The sequence below is a fragment of the Hirundo rustica genome, chromosome 28 (assembly GCF_015227805.2).
Source record: "Hirundo rustica isolate bHirRus1 chromosome 28, bHirRus1.pri.v3, whole genome shotgun sequence".
NCBI lineage: Eukaryota > Metazoa > Chordata > Aves > Passeriformes > Hirundinidae > Hirundo > Hirundo rustica.
In genome coordinates this window covers 1,634,698-1,654,667 of record NC_053477.1, presented here as the reverse complement: position 1 = coordinate 1,654,667, position 19,970 = coordinate 1,634,698, and the positions used below count along the sequence as shown (strand labels likewise).

At 47.9% G+C, this 19,970-nt stretch overlaps 1 pseudogene; it reads left to right on the top strand.

Annotated features, from left to right (window-relative positions):
* The window catches only part of LOC120763966 (zinc finger protein 271-like), a 100,546-nt pseudogene that overhangs the window by 56,865 nt on the left and 23,711 nt on the right, over positions 1-19,970 (top strand).

The following is a 19,970-nucleotide window of genomic DNA, read 5'->3' as shown; positions in this document are numbered from 1 at the left end:
GTGTGAATTTCATTCTTTTCGTGTCCTCTAGCAACACTCAAGGTTTGTATGCTTCTCCCCCAGAGCATGTGTGACCCCTCCCCCATCCCGGTGTCACCCCCTTTCCCCTCCCTACAGGGCTCCTATCCCAGCTCATGCTGCCCCTGGGAAGGAGTTTGGGAAGGGGGCAGAGGGGATGTGCAGCCCCCACCAGGGGATGACCCTGCCCCAGACCCTTTGTTTAGCACAAGCTGGGCTTGGGACTGCAGGAAGAAGAGTCTGAGGAGTAGCAGATCCTGCAGGTGGGACAATACTTGGGGTCAGGGCAAGGTCCTGCCCTGCCCACCTGGCTCAGGTGTGACCCTGCCTCGGGAAGAGAGTGGGACATTCCCATCCCCACAGATCAGGGCTGGGAGCAGCACTTGGAGCACAGATGTGGAAATACTGGGAATGACTGGGACCACACTGAGAGCTACTGGAAGCAACTGGGAAAGATGGGTGTGTGCTGGAGGCAACTGGGATATAATGGGAATGAATGAGTGTTGCTTCTCATGGAGCTCCCCAGCTCCATTTTCAATCAAGCTAGCCTGAGACAAGTGGCAGACAGAAGGAGCTTCTAAGGGTCCTAAAAACCCAGGAGGCAGCTGAGAACCTTTCCCTTAGCACGAGGGAGCAACGTCCCATGAGCAGCAAAGGAACGGGTCAGCGCTTGATCCTGAGGTGAAACCGAGGCTTTATTCAGTCTTCTGTGGCCCTGCCCCAGAGCCCTGCTAAATCAAGAGGCCTGACCTCATGTTGCTTGAGTTTATATCCAGGGAAGGGGCTAAACAAGGGGACAAGCCAATACCCAATCAGGGATAAGGTGGGAGGGGAACAGGGTTAGAGAGACATTCAAGGAAACCAATGGGAAACATAAAGGGAGGGATCTTCTCGGCCCTTGCCCTGTCATTCAATGTCTTTTACCCAAACCCTCCAGAACCTGGGTGTAACTGCTGAATGATAGACAGGGCCTGCAGGAGGGGACTGGGAGAAATGAGGGAGGATGGGCAGGGGCAAACTTCGGGATACTACATTTTCCAAGAGAACAGGGGAGTACAGAACAAACCATTATAAAACCCAATATAAAAATGAAATACAGTATGAAACCAAATAACACACAGCAACAAATGAGATCATGCTGGGAGTAACTGTGTTGAGGGTTAGGTTTGTTCCTATTTTTTTTCCTTATAGAATTTTTCCCCATAAGTTGCTAAGAGACTAAGTACTAGTGCTTAGATGGTGCTTGATCAACACAAAAGAGGTGGCCTAAAGTTGGGAGGGGGAAGATCACATGAGTTTTGGGGCAGGAAAAGGATGGGGCTGGGGGCAGCTTAGGGCTTCTTTCTCTTGGCATCAAAGAGGACGACCAGGCTGCTACTTACTGTGGGAGAAGTCCACTGTCACCAGAAAGTCCAGTCCTAGGAAATCTACCATCATCTGCTCATACCCAGGAATTATGAGCTCTTTCGCCTGCTCTGCTGGAGCTGGGCCAGCCCTGTCCAGCTGTCGTGGCTTCTTCAGCATTGCTCTTTTTGCTATGCTGTAGCCCCGCACCCCCCCTGCCTGCTGGGACATCTTGCCCTGCCTACCAGGGACATCCTGCCATTCCAGCCGCCTGCCCGGGAGTTTCCACCATTCCAGCTGGGTGCTCTCGAGGTCCCGAGAGATCAGACTGCCCTGGGCTTTGTGAAACAAAGCCCCTCAACATTCTTAGTTCTGTTTATTCTTAATGCTGTAGTTGTTGTTTGTTTGCCTTGTTATGCACACTAGTAAATAACTGTTATTCCTTTCCCCATACGTCTGCCTGAAAAGCCCCTTGAATTTTCTAAATTATAATAACTTAGTGGGTGGGGATTAAAATTCCCAATTCGTAGAGAGGCCCTGCCCCTCCCTAGCAGATACCTGTCTTTCAAACCAAGACAAACAGGAACCACACTCTGGCAACTGGGATGACTGGGAGTGAGCATGCTAGGGGCAACTGGGATATACTGGGAGTGTCTGCAATGATACTGGAGGAGACAGCACTGGGAACAACTGGGACCATACTGTGGGGCAGTTGGGTGCAACTGGCAGCGACTATGTCTATACTGGGGGCCAGTGAGATCATAGTAGCAGTGATTGCCCTTTACCTTCCCTACATCAGTTGGCCAAGGCTGCCTCTGTGGCTGGCAGCACGCCAGACACAGAGCCTGCAGTCACAGGCACATCCAGCTGCTCCTCAAGGTGCCAAATAAGGCACACAGACACACCCAGGCACAAGAGGGTGGCCCTGTGCTCCTGCAGGCCTACACAGCTCCCTCTTTCCTGGCACAAAATCCCCTTGGGCAGCTTCCCTTGGAGCCCTCTGGGGCTGCCACCCGGGATATCAGCTCCTTAGACCTCTGCATGTTAAAGACTGCAGGAGATGCTTGGCACGAGTGTCAGGGAGATCCTGGAAGATGCAGGTTCACTGCAAAAGCAAAAATTGATCAAGGTCAGCATGCCTGTAGCAATCTGGGGCTTCTTTACATTTCTGTCGTCCTGAAATTGGAGGTCAGGACTCTTGGACATTCCTTGGAACAATCTCAGGTAGATCACACAACATCCACTTTCCACGAGAAGAGAAAAATCACCTCAGGTACCTGTCTTGGAGCAGTCTGGGGCTGCTACCTGGAATATCAAGTTCCTAAACCTGAGAGGAAAAGACTGGCAGATGCCAGGAGGAGTCTCCAGTGCATCCTGACATAGAGAAATACTTCCAAATGAGCAAAGACATCTTGGGAACCTTCCCTGGAGGAATCTGGGTCTGCTTCCTTGGGGTGGTGGGTTTTGTTTAGCTGTTTTGGAGTTGTTTATCCCAGTGGTTTATCCCTGCCTTCCTCCCCCCAATAAATAAGTTACCATCCAAAGGTATCTCTTCCCCTGTCTCTTTTTCCACCTCCCCTGACCCTGCCCTATGCTATCTAACCTGGGACAAATCACCTACTGTGCTGGCTTGAAAGCAAAAACCAGTGAGAGACTCCAAGTCAGAAAAACAATTTAACAGGAGAGAAAATAAAAGTAAAATAAAATAAATCAAATGCAATAGTTCAAAAGATCACTGACAGAGTCAGAATACAACCTGATACCCCGTGGTGGTGGTAGCAGTCCAGATGAAGTGGTCTTGAAGCAGTGATCCTATAGAAAGGCCTGGTAGCCCTTGTCCTCTGGGAATCCAGTGGATAAGGCTAGTTGTGCTGTCCTAAATCCCAGATTATATCCAGGTGGGAATGCTTGGCTCTTCCCCCTGAGCGGAGCATCTCACAATGGGCTGATATTCTATGAGTCATGCAATGGGTCCTTGATTGCCCATTAACCAGAGATAGCTCCTGGAGGGAGTTACCTATGAGTCATGAGTCAAGGCATTGATGGCCCATTAACAGTAGATCTCTGGAGGAAGGGGGGCAAGGGAAACACTGCCCAACCTGGTTTCAACAGCTCATGTAGATGGTGATAGAATACATACTTTGGGCACATTGTAACCTAGGACACCTACCTTCCCCACCCCTCCTGGCACCCAGTTTAAAAGTTTGGCATGGGACCCTGTTCTCTCTCTCTCTTGCACCACCTCTGGATAAATAAAGATTTCTGAGAGCCTTCTCTGACTGTTTCTTCAAAGCTAGATGCCGAGGATATCCAGGACCAAGAGAGCAGAAAGCAGCTCTGCTCTCTACCCTTACTTGGACTGCTTGCAGTCTGAGGATGGCTGCTCCTGACCAATGTGGCTGAGGGAAAGAGCTAGCCAGAGCCCCCTGACCCCCTAAATTCCTCCTGTCACTTCCTGGGATCTCAGCTTCCTCCAGGAGGTCTGAAGACTCTGGGACATACCTGGGATGTGTCTCAGGTGGATTCCAGAGCCAAAATATAACTCCAAAGGGGAAAAAGCATATTAGAAACCTTCCCTGGAAGATGTGGGCCTTTGGTTATCAACTCAGGTGCCAAAATGAGAAATCAAAAGATTCCAGGAAAATCCTGGGAGAAATCTCAGTGAATTGATGACAATGGAGTTTCTTGCTAGAGGGTAAAAATCATCTGAGGCAGCTCATGGACATTCAATCAGAGCAAGCTGCTCAAAGCCCTTTCCAACGTGGCTCTGGATGTTTGCAAGGATGAGGCATCTAGCACCTCCTTGGGCAGCCTTTTCCTTGCTTTCACCACCCTCTGTGTAAAAAATCTCTGCCTCATGGTGGGATCCCTTGGATTGACTTATTAAAGAAATATGGGTATTGATGTAGTATCGATACCCAACTGTGACGGACAAAAACTCTCTAACAGTTTAAAGGTAGAAAGTGTATGTTTATTACGGACGGGCAGCACGGCGGGATATTTCCCTAATTCGCACTGCGAAATTCACAGGTAATTACAAAGCCTTTTATTTACAAAAGTGTTGAATATCCAAAATACAAATGTATATTCATACCCCTGTCACCTCCCATTCCTTGCTTTGTATGCTAATTGGCAAAAAGGCTATTAAGCATGTGTACTTTGTTTCTTATAATGAGTCGGGGTCTGTTCTGGGGAGGGATCACCCAAAATGAGGAAGTAAGATGAGTCTTCCTCGTCCTGACCTTTCTACCTCTTCAATGCATTCATGACAAATGAATCCTTGGTAGAACTTACAGTTTCCTGTGTTCAATGGGTCCTTTAAGCAGGAAATCGGCAGCTATCTTATGTCCTATTTACCACATTTTGTTTTTCATTACAAGCACAACTACATAAACATAAACCTGACAAGAAATGAGTTACAAGATCCAGGGTAGCTTATCTAAGATCCAGCTTCTGTTAACTGCGAACAAAGCTTACCTATCTACTTCAGCTAATTCAGCAACTTATTATCTTAACTTTCCTAAAAATCCTTAGTGCCTCAAAATTAACGTCTCAGGATGACAGTGTGAGGAGCAGCAGGCCAGTGGAGCTCATGGAAGGAAGAGATTCATTTCAATGGCATTGCTGGCCTGGGCAGAATTACCATGGCTCAGAAAGGCCGCAGCTGGGGCAAGGGAAGCCAAACCCGGGCCAGTGGAGAAAGAGCAAACAGAGCTGGGCTGAGTGCCTGAGAGAGGATGAGGAGGATGAGGAGGATGAGGAAGGAGGACTGCTTGTCCTTGCCTGCACAGAAGGTCCTTCCCCAAGAGCTTGGAACGTGCCTGCAAGTGCCTGAGCTCTTGGTCCCCTTGGCCATGGCAGTCATCTGCAGCAGTGAGGTCTGTGAGGAGACAGGTTGTCCTCGTGGCACTGGGGCTGTGACCTTGTATCCTTGGGGATGCTGGGCACTGTGACACTGCTGTCTTTTCCTGGCCATTGCCCAACACAGCCCAGGCTGCCTCCAAGGAGAGCCCTGGGCTCTGGGAGGGACAGGAACTTCCATTCCTGGCACCGGGATTCAGGCCTTGGCCCTTCTGCTCCATCAAACAAAGGGTTTGCTCAGCACCAGAGCCACCTGCCCAGTGCCTCTGCCTGCCTGCAATCACACACAGCCTCCAATTCTCGGCTCGAACGAGGCCCTGGGGAGGCTTCATCAGAAAGGGCTTTCAGTGGCAACCCTTAATGCTCCAAGACACTTTGGGTTTTTCTTCTGGCTTGGATTTCTTGAGGGACTGCTGCTCTCTCCTCTCAGGATCTGAGGATCCTGGACTCAGAACACCAAATACACCCCAGGGCTCATTAAAAGGAAGAAAGGCCTATCGGGTCGTTACCTTCCCAGCCCCTTTGTCAAGTCTTCAACACTTGTAAAGCTAATTAGAGGGGTTTGAGGACTGGAGATAAAGACTCCAATGCCCACTTTAAAGAGGTGATAACAGCATTGTGCAGCTGACACTGATCCAGGACATCATAGGAAGACCAGGACCAATGGAAAAACAGTTCCTCGAGGCCCAACACGGGATGGACAACTCTGCCCATCACCTCCACTCCCTGGCCCTTTCTCTCAGTGCCCACCTGTGACCTGCCTCACTTTCTCTGACACGAGATTTGTCCACTGAATTCTATTGTGGTGTTACAGCTCCTTTGCACCAGCTTCCACCTCCTTTCACCCTAGACCTGGCTGTAAACAGGCTTGAAATTACATATTTTTAAATTCTGCTAATTATAAAATTAGCAGAATTTAAAAAATGTATCTTAATTAAAAGTAATAACAACAATCCCCCATCCAAAAAAACTCAACCCAAAGAAAAACTAACAGCAATAAAATAATAAAGTAAAAAAACAGAAACCAAAGCTGTCACAAACCCCATAGTGAAACGGAGTTGTTGGAAACCGATATAATCACGGACAAAGACCCTCTAACTAGTTAAAGTTAGAAAGTGGTATGTTTATTCACCGGCGGGCAGCACGGGAGTAATCTCCGAAAGGCGTGGCTGCCCTGAACAAGGCTCTTTGCTCTCTATTTATTTTCCAAGATCTTACATACAATACATATGCATAACCCCAGCACCTCCCATCCCTACCCTGTATTAAAATGAGGCTATTAGTCCTTCACACATGCGCAGTTCTTCTCTTGAATTGGGTTGGTGGTCTCAAATTGGGTCAGTGGTCTCAAAGGATGAAGTCAGGAAAGTTTTCATTATGTCTCTGTGACCCTCTGGCACGATCCAAGGTCCCCTGCTTCATGATTGATTGAAGTCGATGTGCTGGCCGTTGTTCTTAGTGGTTTCAATCTGTTCTTGTGATGGTTCACTGTTGAGGGTTAAGTTTACTGTAGAATTTTTTCCCCCTCCCAAGTTGCTAGGAGACTAAGTGCTGAGTGCTTAACCTGGACAGAAGAACTGATAACTTAGTTTTGGGGGAGGGAGAAAAGCTCCCGGAGAGAGCTGAGGGTGGGGGGGATCTTGCGGCTCTCTTCTTCCGCGGGGAGCACTGATCGGGCCACGGCTGGCTGCTGGAGTCCACGGGTAACGGAGGGGTCTGGCCCTGGGAATTCTACCATCTGTTGGAGCACCCAGGAATTCGGAGTTTTCTTCGCTGTCCTGCTGGATTTTGGGTGAGCCTGGGTCCAGCCGCTGCGGCTTCTCCGGCACTGCCACCTCTGCCTGCCGAGGACACCCCCTGCCTTCGGAGGACAGTCCACCATGCCCGGCTTCCAGCCATCAGTGCCGGAGCTTCCACGGTTTGCCCTCGGGGTTCTTGGTTCTGTTCTACTATTGTTATAATTGCTGTTGGTTTTTTTGTCTGTCCTGTTATATTTACTAGTAAAAGACTGTTATTCCTTTTCCCCATAGCTCTGACTGAAAAGTTTTGGTTTTTTTTAATCTTCCAAAATATAGTAACATGGAGAGAAGGATTTGAATTCCTCATTTCCTGGAGAGGCCTGCCTCTCCTTAGCAGACACCTGTCTTTTCAAACCAAGACATTCACTTACTCCACTTTTTCTATAAACAAGCTCATAGTATACCAGTTAGCTCTAGCTTGGGCATCTAATAATCATTAACCTACCATTTACTAAACTAACTTACATCTTGATCAATATAAATTGCTTCTAACCCTTAGCTAAAATTTTAACGCTTTAAAATCACGTTTCAAAACATGATATACAGTCAAACACAAGAAATGACTCCCACATCTGTCGGGGGCTTACCCCAACATTCAGGTGGTTTCAGGGTCCTTTGCTCCCCTGCACAGCTCCGAGCCGAGCCGAAGGAAGAGACGGAGTTCTCAGGTTTAGATTTTTCAAGGTTGCATACTTCGTTTATTGTTTCTTATCTTACAATTTTCTCGGAGTCCGACAAGATGTTCGCAGCTGTATGGATTCCTCCCGTCTCCCCCCGAGCTGGGCTGTCCTTATCTTTTATACTAATTACTACGTATTTCTTGTTTACTATTTCTTACCAATGTCTATCACTATTACTAAAAAGGTCATCTTTACTTTGACCCAATCCTCACTAACTACTTTGTGCCACGCCAATGCAGCAATGGAGTGAGGGAAGAAAGAAGGAGAAGAAGAAGGAGACAACGCCCCAGATTCTCCATCTTGTCCCCATTCACTTCAATGCTAGAAACCTAAAACTACTATTTTCTTATTCTGTGATAAGCTAAACTACTATTTCTCACATTCTTGTGGCCTGTAAACCTTCTCTCAGTGTAGGAAGTTTTTCCCATGGACTGAAATCAAAGCCAGTGTCTCTCTGAGCTCTGAGCTGGGGTCTCAGACCCCCCTGCCCAGGTCCCTGACCCTCCAGGGCAACCAAAGGAATGCCCTGGACTCCAACATCTCCCCCTCCTGTTTGAACCAAAAACACCTCCTTGGCCACCTTGTCCATGGCTTGCCATATACATAGAAACACACACGGCAAAATCATGAGAAGGATTACAAGCCCTACTAAAATATATATAACTATCTTCAAAATTTCCTTCCACAATGGTGAAAGGTCAAACAAATTGAACAAACCATCCATCCATGACCCAGTTACCTCTCCAAGTTTGTTGACACTCTCCTTCAATTGTCTGATGTTTTCATGAAAGGATTTGGAATGATCCGACAAATTCATGCAGCACATTCCCTCAAATTCTTCACACCCATGCCCGTGGGTCAGCAAAAGATAATCAATCGCTGCCCTGTTTTGGAGACTTGCTCGTCTTACACTATCAATGTCTAACAACATGTCACTCAGTGCAAGAGAGACAGCTCGGGCATGTTTGCTCAACCAACAACCCACGTGATCCAATTGTGTCAAGGCTGCTCCTGACGCTGCCTGTGGTGCAAAAATTGCAACTGCAATTCTCTGAGCCTTGCTCCATGTGTGAACATCATCATCACAATTTGGATCATACATTTGAACCAATCTTTTCCCTCTCTGTTTTAGTTTTCTCATCAGTGTCATGTCGGGTGTTAGCAATGAAAGCATTCCAATGCTGCAAGGACCACCTGTGGCATTTGCAGGAATTGCGGGCCAATTTTTGTCCCCACAAATGAAAAAATTTCCCCTTGGCAACTGAGCTGGAACATGATTGGATGGTTTCTTCAGCATCTTAGTGTAATTACACCAAGATGATGAATTTCTGTAAAAACTGAGGTTTGGGTGTGGTCCACAGTTTTATTTTTTGTCACCCCAGAAAGGCCAAATTTCACACAGAATTGCATTTGGACCGATCCAAGAATTTCCAGTTCCTGAGGTTCAAAAGGAGCCGCAGGAAGGAATTTCGTCCAAACATCCCATTGGCCCACTGGATCTACAATGGACTTTGAAATCTTTGGAGGGATGTTTTCTGGAATCGGCCATTTGCTCACTGGCAACCCCACTAAACAAGTTGAAAAAGGTTTCCCTGGTCTTGAGTGAGTCAGGCAGATGGTGTCCAAACCTGATGCATTGGCTAGAGTTTCCCAAACATTCTCTTTTGGTTGAGCCATGGGCAAAACTGCCGCATTGCTCAAGGCAGCCAAGGAGAGAATGAGGCACGAGGATAGTTCTTTCATTTTCAATGCCCTCTTATCCCTGGGAATCCCTAGAAATGCAACACCACCCAAGTCCCCAAGAAAACAAGTCCCAAAGTCTCTTTTGCACATAGAACGAAAGGATGTCTGCTGTCTTGACACCGGCTCACGTCTGCGTGCCCACTTCTCTTCCTCCGGTCTTGGGGTCTGTCTCTGCTTGCGTCTGGACTCGGTACGGTTTCACGTGCCTCGCTGCCAGCCCAGCTGCTGTGAAAACACAAGCAAATCCCTTGCCCCAAGTTATTAATTTGAATGGCCCTTCAATTTGTCCTGTTTCTGGGTTTCTGACCAAAACCAAAGGATTTTCCTTCAGTTTTGCTCTCGTGCTGTTTGAAAAATGCCTGATGATTGGTGGAGTTGGCTCTGCAAAAGAGCAATTTAGAAAATTCAACACATACAAGGCTTTATTCAAGCGCATGTATGGTGTTGCATCTGCTTCTCCTCTTTTTTGTCTGTTCAAAAGGGATTTTAATGTTTGATGTGTCCTTTCAATGATTGCTTGACCTGTTGGAGAGTGTGGGATACCAAAGGTATGATGGACACCCCACCTCTTCAGGAATTTGTCAAGCACTTTCCCTATATATGTTGGTCCATTGTCTGTTTTGATTTCTTGTGGCACGCCCAAAGATGCGAATGCCTGCAAGAAATGTCAACAAGCATGTTGTGCTGTTTCACCTGTGTGCAGTGATGCGAAGACTGCACCTGAAAATGTGTCAACTGAAACATGAACATTTTTGAGTTTCCCAAAAGATGGATATTTCGTGACATCAGTTTGCCATAACTGCAAACTGTGCAATCCTCTTGGATTGACTGCTCCCATGGGAGCAGGAGGCTGAACAAGCTGACAATCAGGGCAAGCACTAATGATTTCTTTTGCCTGACTTTTGGAAATGTGAAAAGTGTCCATTAGTGCTTGAGCATTCTGATGAAAGAATGCATGACTCAATTTTGCCTGTTCAAAAATGTTCAGTAAAGTCCTTGAAATTGGCATGGTCAATTTGTCTGCATGTGCATTGCCTTCTGCTAAAAAACCTGGAAGAGAAGAATGTGCTCTGATGTGTGAGACAAAATATTTATGTTTTCTGTTTTGCAACAATGTCCTCATGCACAATAGATATGAATATAAATTTTCATTGTCAACTTCTCTCAAGAGTGAACCCTCAAGTCTTTTGACCACATTAGCTACATAAGCTGAATCTGTGATCAAATTAAAAGGTTGCTGGAACAGCTCAAAAGCTCAGACCACTGCTGCTAATTCCACTATTTGTGGTGACCCTTGTACTATTCTTATATCTGATTTCCACTCCCCTGTGATGTCATCCTGCCATGTACTTACTGATTTGTGAGTTTTTCCAGAGCCATCGGTAAATACTGTTATTGCATCCAATGGCACCTCACTTATTTTTGGCTTTTCTCTGAAACTTAATTTTGCTTTCAACAGCTTGTGGCTTGGGAAATGAATAGTACAAACACCTGAGTAATCTAACAATGCAATCTGCAAGTCCTCTGATTTCTGCAATGCCCAATCAAAATAATCTTTTTTCAAAGGCAGGTAAATTGTTTTAAAGTCTTTGCCTGCCATTGTTTGCAGCCTGGTCCTAGCTTTGATGATGATCTGAGCTATCATTTCCAGACTTGAGAGGATCGTCCTCGGAGACCTGTAAGATAAAAAAAATCCACTCCAAAATCAACAATGGGTCTTTTTGTGATGAATCCCACTGAAAAATCAACCCATATAACTGTATTTTTTCCCCCAACACTGCAAGAAAGAAAGGTAAAGATGTTACAAAACGATGTGCCTGTCTCTGCTGGAGGGCTCCAGTAATTTTCTCAAGGGCTTCCCGAGCCTCAGGAGTGAGGCTCCTGTGGGATTTGATGTTACTGTCCCCTTTCAAAAGATTGAACAACGGCGCAAGTTCATCATTTGTGATCCCCAAGATGGATCTCATCCAGTTGATCTCTCCCTAAAGTTGTTGCAAATCCTGTAAGTTGTTAACTTCTGTTCTAATTTCAATTTTCTGTGGTTTCACTGTTTGTTCAGTGATTTTCCATCCTAGGTATTTCCAAGGTGCAATTTCCTGGATTTTTGAAGTGGAAATTTCCAAACCTGCATCTTGCACCTCTGTGATCACACAGTCACGAGCCCTCTGCAATTCCTGTTGTGTCGGGGCAGCAATGAGCAGATCATGCATGTAATGAATGATTTTTGCTCCTGGATGTTTCTCTCGAGCTGGACACAGTGCCCGTGCAACGAACCATTGGCAGATGGTCGGAGAGTTCTTGAGACCTTGAGGAAGAACAACCCAATGGTATCTCTGCAGAGGCTCCTCCCTGTTGACGCTTGGGATGGAAAAGGCAAATCGAGGAGCATCATCTGGATGAAGTGGGATGCTGAAAAAACAATCTTTGAGATCAATGATCACCAGTGGCCAATCTCTCGGAATCATTGAGAGAGATGGAAGCCCCAGCTGAAGTCGTCCCATTTCCTCAATGACCTCATTGATTTTTCTGAGATCATGAAGCAATCTCCATGAGCCAGGGGCTTTCTTGCGAACGACAAAAACTGGGGAATTCCAGGGACTGTTTGTCGGTACAATGTGTCCCTTTTCCAATTGTTCCCTGACCAAGTTTTTGAGAGCACTCAATTTTTTCCTCTCAAGGGGCCACTGATCCACCCAGACAGGATTGTCTGTTTTCCAGGTCAGTTTCAAAGTGGTGAGTGCCACAGTGACCCCCACTAAAAATCCACTTCCAACCTCACGCCCCATTGCACTAAAATGTCCCTTCCCCACATTGTGATGGGTCTTTGCACAACAAATGGGCGAATGATTGCAGTTTTACCTCCTGGCCCCGAGACAACAATTGCATCTTCACTCTGCAGACACAAGGTGTTCCCCCCTATGCCTGAAAGAGGACTCAAGGGAGCAATTAAATTCCAACTCTTGGGCCAAAAAAGATACGAAATTACCGTGACGTGTGCCCCCGTGTCGAGCATCCCTTTGACTGCGATTGTTTTGTCACCCTGGGTCAATTCACAGACAAGAATTGGTCTGTCTCGGCCTATGTGTTTCACCCAGGAGGCATGAACCTCCATGTGCTCACCTGAAGGAGGATCTTGTTCCCGGAGCACTGGCAAGACTTGTTCTGCAGCATGGGGTGGCAATGCAATTGCCCTGGCAATTGAGGTGTTCGGGGGAATGATCAATGGTGGCTGATGAGGCTTCGCTAAAACTGTCAACTCATCATTGCGATCTGCTGAAATGACAGAAGGGTAAATAACAAGTCCCAAAACACTGCTTCTGTCCTTACCTATAATTAGAAAGTCCTGCCTCTTCCACGAGGATCCAGTGACACCAGTGGGTATCACTGCATAATTGTCATCTAAAAAACATATCACTTTGGAAGTTGCCAAATCGCATTGCGCCCCGGGTGGTAATAACTCTGGATCGCTGGGGATCCTACAAATTGTCCTGCTGAGGGCGTCAGAATGCTGTTCCCCGATGACTGTCCCCCTTGCGGAGCTTGCTCTTGAGTCATCGCCATCACTTGTGTCGTCGCGCGTTGACGATCCGCGCTCCTTCTGGAGTTTCCCGACTGGGTTCCTCCACTTGCATTGTTTCTCGCAGGACGACGCTTCCTTCTCCCGCATGCCGAACAATGATCTGATGAGTCTGCATTGTTTGTAATTTGTGGGCAGTCCTTCTTGAAATGTCCTGGTTTGCCACACTTGTAACACTGTCTTTGTTGAAAATTTGCAAATGCTTCTTTGACAGCTTTTTCCACTTGATCTCCTAAAATTGTTGCAACGTGCTGCAGTGTCCCCACCTTGCTGCATGCCTCTAGAATTTCTGCCATGGTGGGTTGGCCTGGCATTGCACTGATGACTCGCTTGCATTCTGGATTGGCATTTGCAAATGCAAGACACCGGATCATATGTGACTTCACTCCCTCATCAATGACTTGCCTGTCCACTGCTTGTGTGAGACGATCGATGAATGAAGCGAAGGGTTCTGAAGGACCTTGCTTTACATCTGTAAAAAGACTTTCTGTGACTCCTGCTGGTGGAATCTGCACCATTGCCTTTCTGGCTGCATCTTTGATGTCTGTCAGAACATCTCGAGGAAGAAAGCTGGCTTGACGAGCTGCACTGTCAAGTGGTGGATCACCGGCCAATTGTGCCACTGTGAAGCCTGCATTTGCCCCACCTTGGGTATTTGATTCTGTAATCATTTAAAATTTTTCTCCATTTTGCTTCCCAGAGAATGAATTGTGAGTCGCTTAGGATCATGGTTGCAAGAGATCGGAGGTCAAATGGTGTTAAATCATAAATATTAAATGTCCCTTTCAAAAGTTGTTTGAAGTATGGAGACCCCAATCCATTATCACAAATGGCTTTCATCAGATCCCTGACGACTTCACGATCCAATCTCTCCCATTTTGGGTTTGCATCATGTGCATCATATGTCGCTGGCATAGCTATGCCTTTTGGATCCATTGAAAGTGTATCCCCTTTCAATGCAAATTTCTTTATGTCTGTCCAGTCTGTTGGACTAAATTCTGGCTTGGCAGAAGTCTGTGCGGTGCCTGCCTCTGAAATTGTTTCCTTAGTTTTTGCTTTCACTGCTGCTTCTTCTTTCTCAGGACCCACTTGTTTTGGAGGCTTCACTTCCTCGGGTTTTGTTTCTTTTTCTGTTTCTTTTTCTTTCTCTTTTTCTTTCTTTTTTTCTTTCTCTTTCACTCGCTGAACAGGAATCAGAGCTTGCTGAGCATCCTAAAATTTTCCTGAAACTTCCTTCCCTGGAAGAAAAATCTGAGAGAAAGAAGACGTGGGGTCATGGCGAAATGCTGTTTCAGTGAACCTTTGAAAAAATTTGTTCATAAAGTCCTCAGATAACAAAAATGACGACGCTTGTCGTGTAAACTCAAGTGCCTTTACTCTCCAGGCAGGAATCCCTTCTGATGCTGTGATTCTGATTATATCTTCATCTGTGATTGACATCTCGTGGTCCTCATCAATAACATCATCATCCCTCACCATTGGCAAAGGTTCTCTTGGCTTCTGCCTGAATGGCTGTTCTGAAGAAGTTGATTTTTTGTATGAAATTGGAAAAAAACGATGCAATGTGGGCACATCCTCCCATACCGATCCTTCGGTGGATGCAACTGATGATCTCCGTGCTCGCTGCCTCTCTGCCCCGCCTCTCGGTGATGACGGCACGCTGGCAGCTGTCCTCTGTGGGCTCAGAGTTCTCAGGTATCTTTTAAGTTCTGGAAAAGCCTGTAAAATCTGAGAAATTTTCGGACGCGCGCCCGTCCGTAACACCTCCGCAGCTGTCCCTGAATCACCGCACGCCGGCGACTCAAGGTCATAGCTGCCCATGGGCGGAGTCGGGCTCCGCAGCCCCTGCTGCCTGGGGGTGGTGCCTTCAAGACTCTCCCCGCCTCGGCCACGCCCCATCACCGCCCATTCCGCCCCTGCCAGTCCTGGCCCCGCTGAATCCGACGGGATGCCCCGTCCTGTCTGGCGCTCAAGGTCCGCCCCGTCATTTTCGTCATCGGAATCAGACTGCCCCCGAATAGAAATGCGCCCTGGGCTTCTACCTGCCCTTGCTGCGCAGGCGCCTGGACCGCCCGCTGAGCCTTCTGGGGTTTGTAGTTCTCGGCTCGACACTTCCGCTCTCGGCGCGTCCCTCCCGGCGCTCCGCGACGTGATATTTTGAGCTGTTTCGCTTCCCGTAGCTTGCGTCATCAGCGCACGCCGAGGTGCCTGCTCTGTTCTCATCCCCCCAGCTCCAGAATCTCTGCCTGCGGACTCCTTTTCATCGCGACTGGCGTCTGTATCTCCCGACGCACCCTGCGATCGCACCCCGTCGCGTCCCGCCACATTTTGACGCGATAGGTTAGATTCGGTCCCTCGCGCAGCCTCCGTCCCCCGCGCAGCCTCGCCCCCCCTCTGCTCCAACAGCGCCTGACCCGCCTCTTTCCCCCCCTTGTCCTCTTCCCCCACACCCGGTTTTTCCACAGGAAGGGAAAGGAGCAACGGCGAATGAGGAGAGCATTGGCGCGGTGACCCCGGAGGAGTAAATGGGCTCCTTGGTGGACTTCTTCTCCCCTCCCCCTCTCTATATAAATGAGGGGTTTGTTCTGGGACTGCTTCAAAGAAAAGCATGTCAAATTCCTCCTGTTCCCTTGGATGTATTAAAAGTTTGGGTTTTCCTGGCACTAATTTTGGGGTTTCTGACGAGGTTTTTGTTGGACCTTGAAATACCTGTGTTCTTTCCCCTCCCCCTTCCCATTCCCTTGGGGGAGGTAACGACCTCGGAGTTAGCATAGCTCTGTGTCCTGGCTGTGTGCCGAACTCCCTCTGTTTGCCTGGCTGCTGTCCAACCCTGCAGCTCTGTCTACTATATTCTGTTATAACTTCTAACATAATTCTTCCCGCTGATAAAAGCTTTGCGGGTATTTTCTGCTTTCGTGTGGCCTTATCATAAAGATTTCTGTTTACTTCTTGCCAAAAACCTGGCTCAAAAAGAGACTGGGTCTCACATTGTGAATAATTACATTTGACCCATAACATCAGGGCTTCGAGCTCTTTATCTTTCAGCGCTGCATTATATTTTGATATCAATTCTTTTAGATTTTCTAATATTATTGTTCTCTCTTGGGAACTAGTTCCCCCCATCGCACGGTGTGTTCTGAATTTCACAGGTCTTACCAAAGTGAAACTTTCCCCAGCTGTGGTCCGATTCGTTTCAGAGGTGTCCCGATCTCCGTCCAGCAGATATCAGGGTGACGGGTTCCTGGGCCCAGTGGAAAGCCGTCGTCTGGAACGAACTGGAGTGAGCTGGTGTTCTGGCCAGACAGGTGTTTCTTCTCCGGAGTTGTTGGCTTGGCTGTTTGATGTTCTGGGAGCTTTTTGATGTTTCTGCAGAGGTTGCTGCAACCCTTTTCAGCGTTCCTTTTCAGGAGTGCCAGTCAGGAATGCCAGATGTTTCTGCACCCTCAGGGACGGCAGATCTTTCTGCACACTCAGGGACGCCAGATGTTTCCGCCCACCCACAGGGACACCAGATGTCGGGGGCTTACCCCAACATTCAGGTGGTTTCAGGGTCCTTTGCTCCCCTGCACAGCTCCGAGCCGAGCCGAAGGAAGAGACGGAGTTCTCAGGTTTAGATTTTTTAAGGTTGCATACTTCGTTTATTGTTTCTTATCTTACAATTTTCTCGGAGTCCGACAAGATGTTCGCAGCTGCATGGATTCCTCCCGTCTCCCCCCGAGCTGGGCTGTCCTTATCTTTTATACTAATTACTACGTATTTCTTGTTTACTATTTCTTACCAATGTCTATCACTATTACTAAAAAGGTCATCTTTACTTTGACCCAATCCTCACTAACTACTTTGTGCCACGCCAATGCAGCAATGGAGTGAGGGAAGAAGAAGGAGAAGAAGAAGGAGACAACGCCCCAGATTCTCCATCTTGTCCCCATTCACTTCAATGCTAGAAACCTAAAACTACTATTTTCTTATTCTGTGATAAGCTAAACTACTATTTCTCACATTCTTGTGGCCTGTAAACCTTCTCTCAGTGTAGGAAGTTTTTCCCATGGACTGAAATCAAAGCCAGTGTCTCTCTGAGCTCTGGGCTGGGGTCCCAGACCCCCCTGCCCAGGTCCCTGACCCTCCAGGGCAACCAAAGGAATGCCCTGGACTCCAACACACATCCTCCACCACCTCTGCAGATGGTGCCCGCTTGGGCAGAGAGGTGTTGCAGAGGGCCAATGCCCTGCCCAGGGACCCCTCACAACCCCACAGGTCCCGGCCCCACTGAGGTTTTTGGGGGGTGTCACCTGTCTCTGCCTCGCCCCCTGCAGCTGCTGCCACACCACGCTGGCCCCCACACATCCCACTGCTTGTCCAAGACTCTGCCCCACATTCAGCACTGCAGGATCTCCACACACCCATTTCACCAGCTCCCGCTGCCCACCAGGCATGGGGTCGTGGAGACAGCAGAGCCTGGGGATAGCAAAGATGTTGAGACAGAGAAAATAAAGCAAGGGTGCCTGGCAAGAGCACACGATATTAACAGAGAACTCTTCTTTAAAAAGCACCAGTCAGTCACATATTAGTTTCAAGTCCCCCAGCAGATCAATCTTCTCTCTGGCCCCAGTGGACCTCTAAATTCCTCCTTTAGGGCTCGGGTCACTGTTATGCCCACCTGGTACTGATTATCTACGCATTCTTTGGGCCCCAAAACGGAAACATGATATAGGAGATGGCCAAAGGAACAACAGAGCATGCGCAAGGAGACAAGTTGAAAAGTTCAACTCAGAGGATGACTATGTGCTTCATCCCCAAAGACCCCCAGACGACCACCGGAGTGATCAATAAGGAGCAGTGCGCAGCCTCAAATAGGCGTGGAACTAATTTTAATATGAAGCGGGGACAGGCGGGGTTAGGAAATAAATATGTATTAGGCGTGTCATATAACCCTAGTTTGTAGAGCTAAAAAGGGAGAAACAAAGCTCCCAGGTGTGCATGTCTTTGAGGAGTTATCCCCATGCACCTCAGCGCTGAATAAATTCATACCTACTCTCAGAACCACTCTGTGAGTTATAGAGTCTTCTCTCCGCACATCATTTTGGCGAGCCAGCCAGGAGGATCTCTGTCCGGCTGTGGGAGCGGCCGAGGAGCGGATTCCCTGGCGCGCCCCCAGGACCTTCCCGGGAAGGACCCCAAACCTCGGCTCACTCACTGCGGGGACAGACAACGACCTGCTGGCCTTGCGGATAAAGGTATGAATTAAATATCAGGAAAGGGGCAGCTGATAAGTCGTGCAGAGACGTCTGACGCACAGCACAGTCCCGGTGGGCTTGCAAGCAGCCGGCCAGGGAGAAGCCGGACACAGAGGGGGAGAGATCGATCCCCGGCCGATAGAGCGGCCGATGAGAAGGGGTCTCACTGAGCTGATAGAGCAGCCCGCTAGCGACTCTGGGGGTGAGTTGAGTGAACCCTTGTTTTGCTGCTATTTTGTGTGAATGCTAAGTCCGGACACGTTGAGTCATTGAGTATGATCAGTGAGTGAGTGAGTGAGTGAGACGCACCAGAGGTGCGGAGCGATTGTGGAGCTCTATCCGCGTTTCCGACCTCGGGCGACTGAGGCGGCCGGAGAAAGGCGAAGCGACTGGAGTCAGTGTGGGGCAAACCCGAGTGTGAACGAGGGGCGTCATGTTTGAGTGTGAAGTGGTTAACATTTGTTCCAACCGTGGACAGACAAATTGATGGAGTCTCTCCTCAGCAGTGGTTTGGGCTTGATCCTTGGGAATTGATTGATCCAGTGAATTATTGGCTAGGAAGAGGGAATAAACGGGTCTATCTAGGAAGAATATACAGAACTTCTGCAGGGAGATTGGTGGCCTTGGACTGGGAATAACCTGAAGTACAGACCCTAAGTATTCCAGGGGAGGTGAATGGGATAGCCTGTTCTTGTGGGAGACTTAGAGCTGTCAGAGAATCAGGACATTGGCATCTGGCATGGATATTATTGCAGTGTAGAAATTGTGAAAAACGTTGGTATTGTTACTCTAATAACCAGTAGGGCATATGCCCCCTGTGTAAACTGAAATATTATCTTAATCAGGTTGATGTTGAATCTAAAACTCTGAAAGTTGTATATACAAAATCACATTGTGTGCCTGCAAATTGGGGCTGTGTGTGGGAAGATAATTGGGAAGTGACTCTGAAATTGTGCGAGGAAAAGTTTGGGCGAAAACGGGACGGAACAAGGAGGAGGAGATAATGGGTATTGAACAAAGCAAAGAGATCCCCAAAGCGAGTCCGCTAGGTTGTATTATTGCACATTGGAAAAATATTGCTGGACGAGGGGGAACTGAGAACAAGAGAGACCTTATCAGATTTTGCAGAGATTGGTGGCCACTCTATAAATTGGATGATGGAGCGAGGTGGCCACCTAGCGGAAGATTGGATTATAACACGCTATTGCAACTCACGCTATTTCTTAGGCGAGAAGGCAAGTGGACGGAGGTGTCATATGCCGATATGTTTTTCTCTCTCCGAAATCACCCCGAGTGGCAGAGGGATTGTGGGATCAGGGCTCCATCTGACCCTCTGGTGTTAGCCCTGGAGAAAGAGAATAAGACTAAGAGAAGAGGGCTTAAACGGTGTTGTTCAGCAAGTAGCATAGGGCAAAGATGTACAAAATCAGACAAGGTTTACCAAACTGTGGCCCAGGAACAAGACCTGGTAGATGATTTGCTTAAGCCTCCCCACATAAGACAAGAAAGGGATGAGGAGGAGGATGCAGACTCAGAGGGTGCAGACACTTTGCCGATTGCACACCGGACTAGACAACAGACACACATATTACAGGCACCTCTGCGTGAGGCAGTGGGATCAGAGGGAGGAGTGGTATTAGTTAAAGTTCCCTTCTCCACAATTGATGTAGAAGCATGGGAAAAGGTTGCTAAAAACTATCGCAGTGATCCAGTT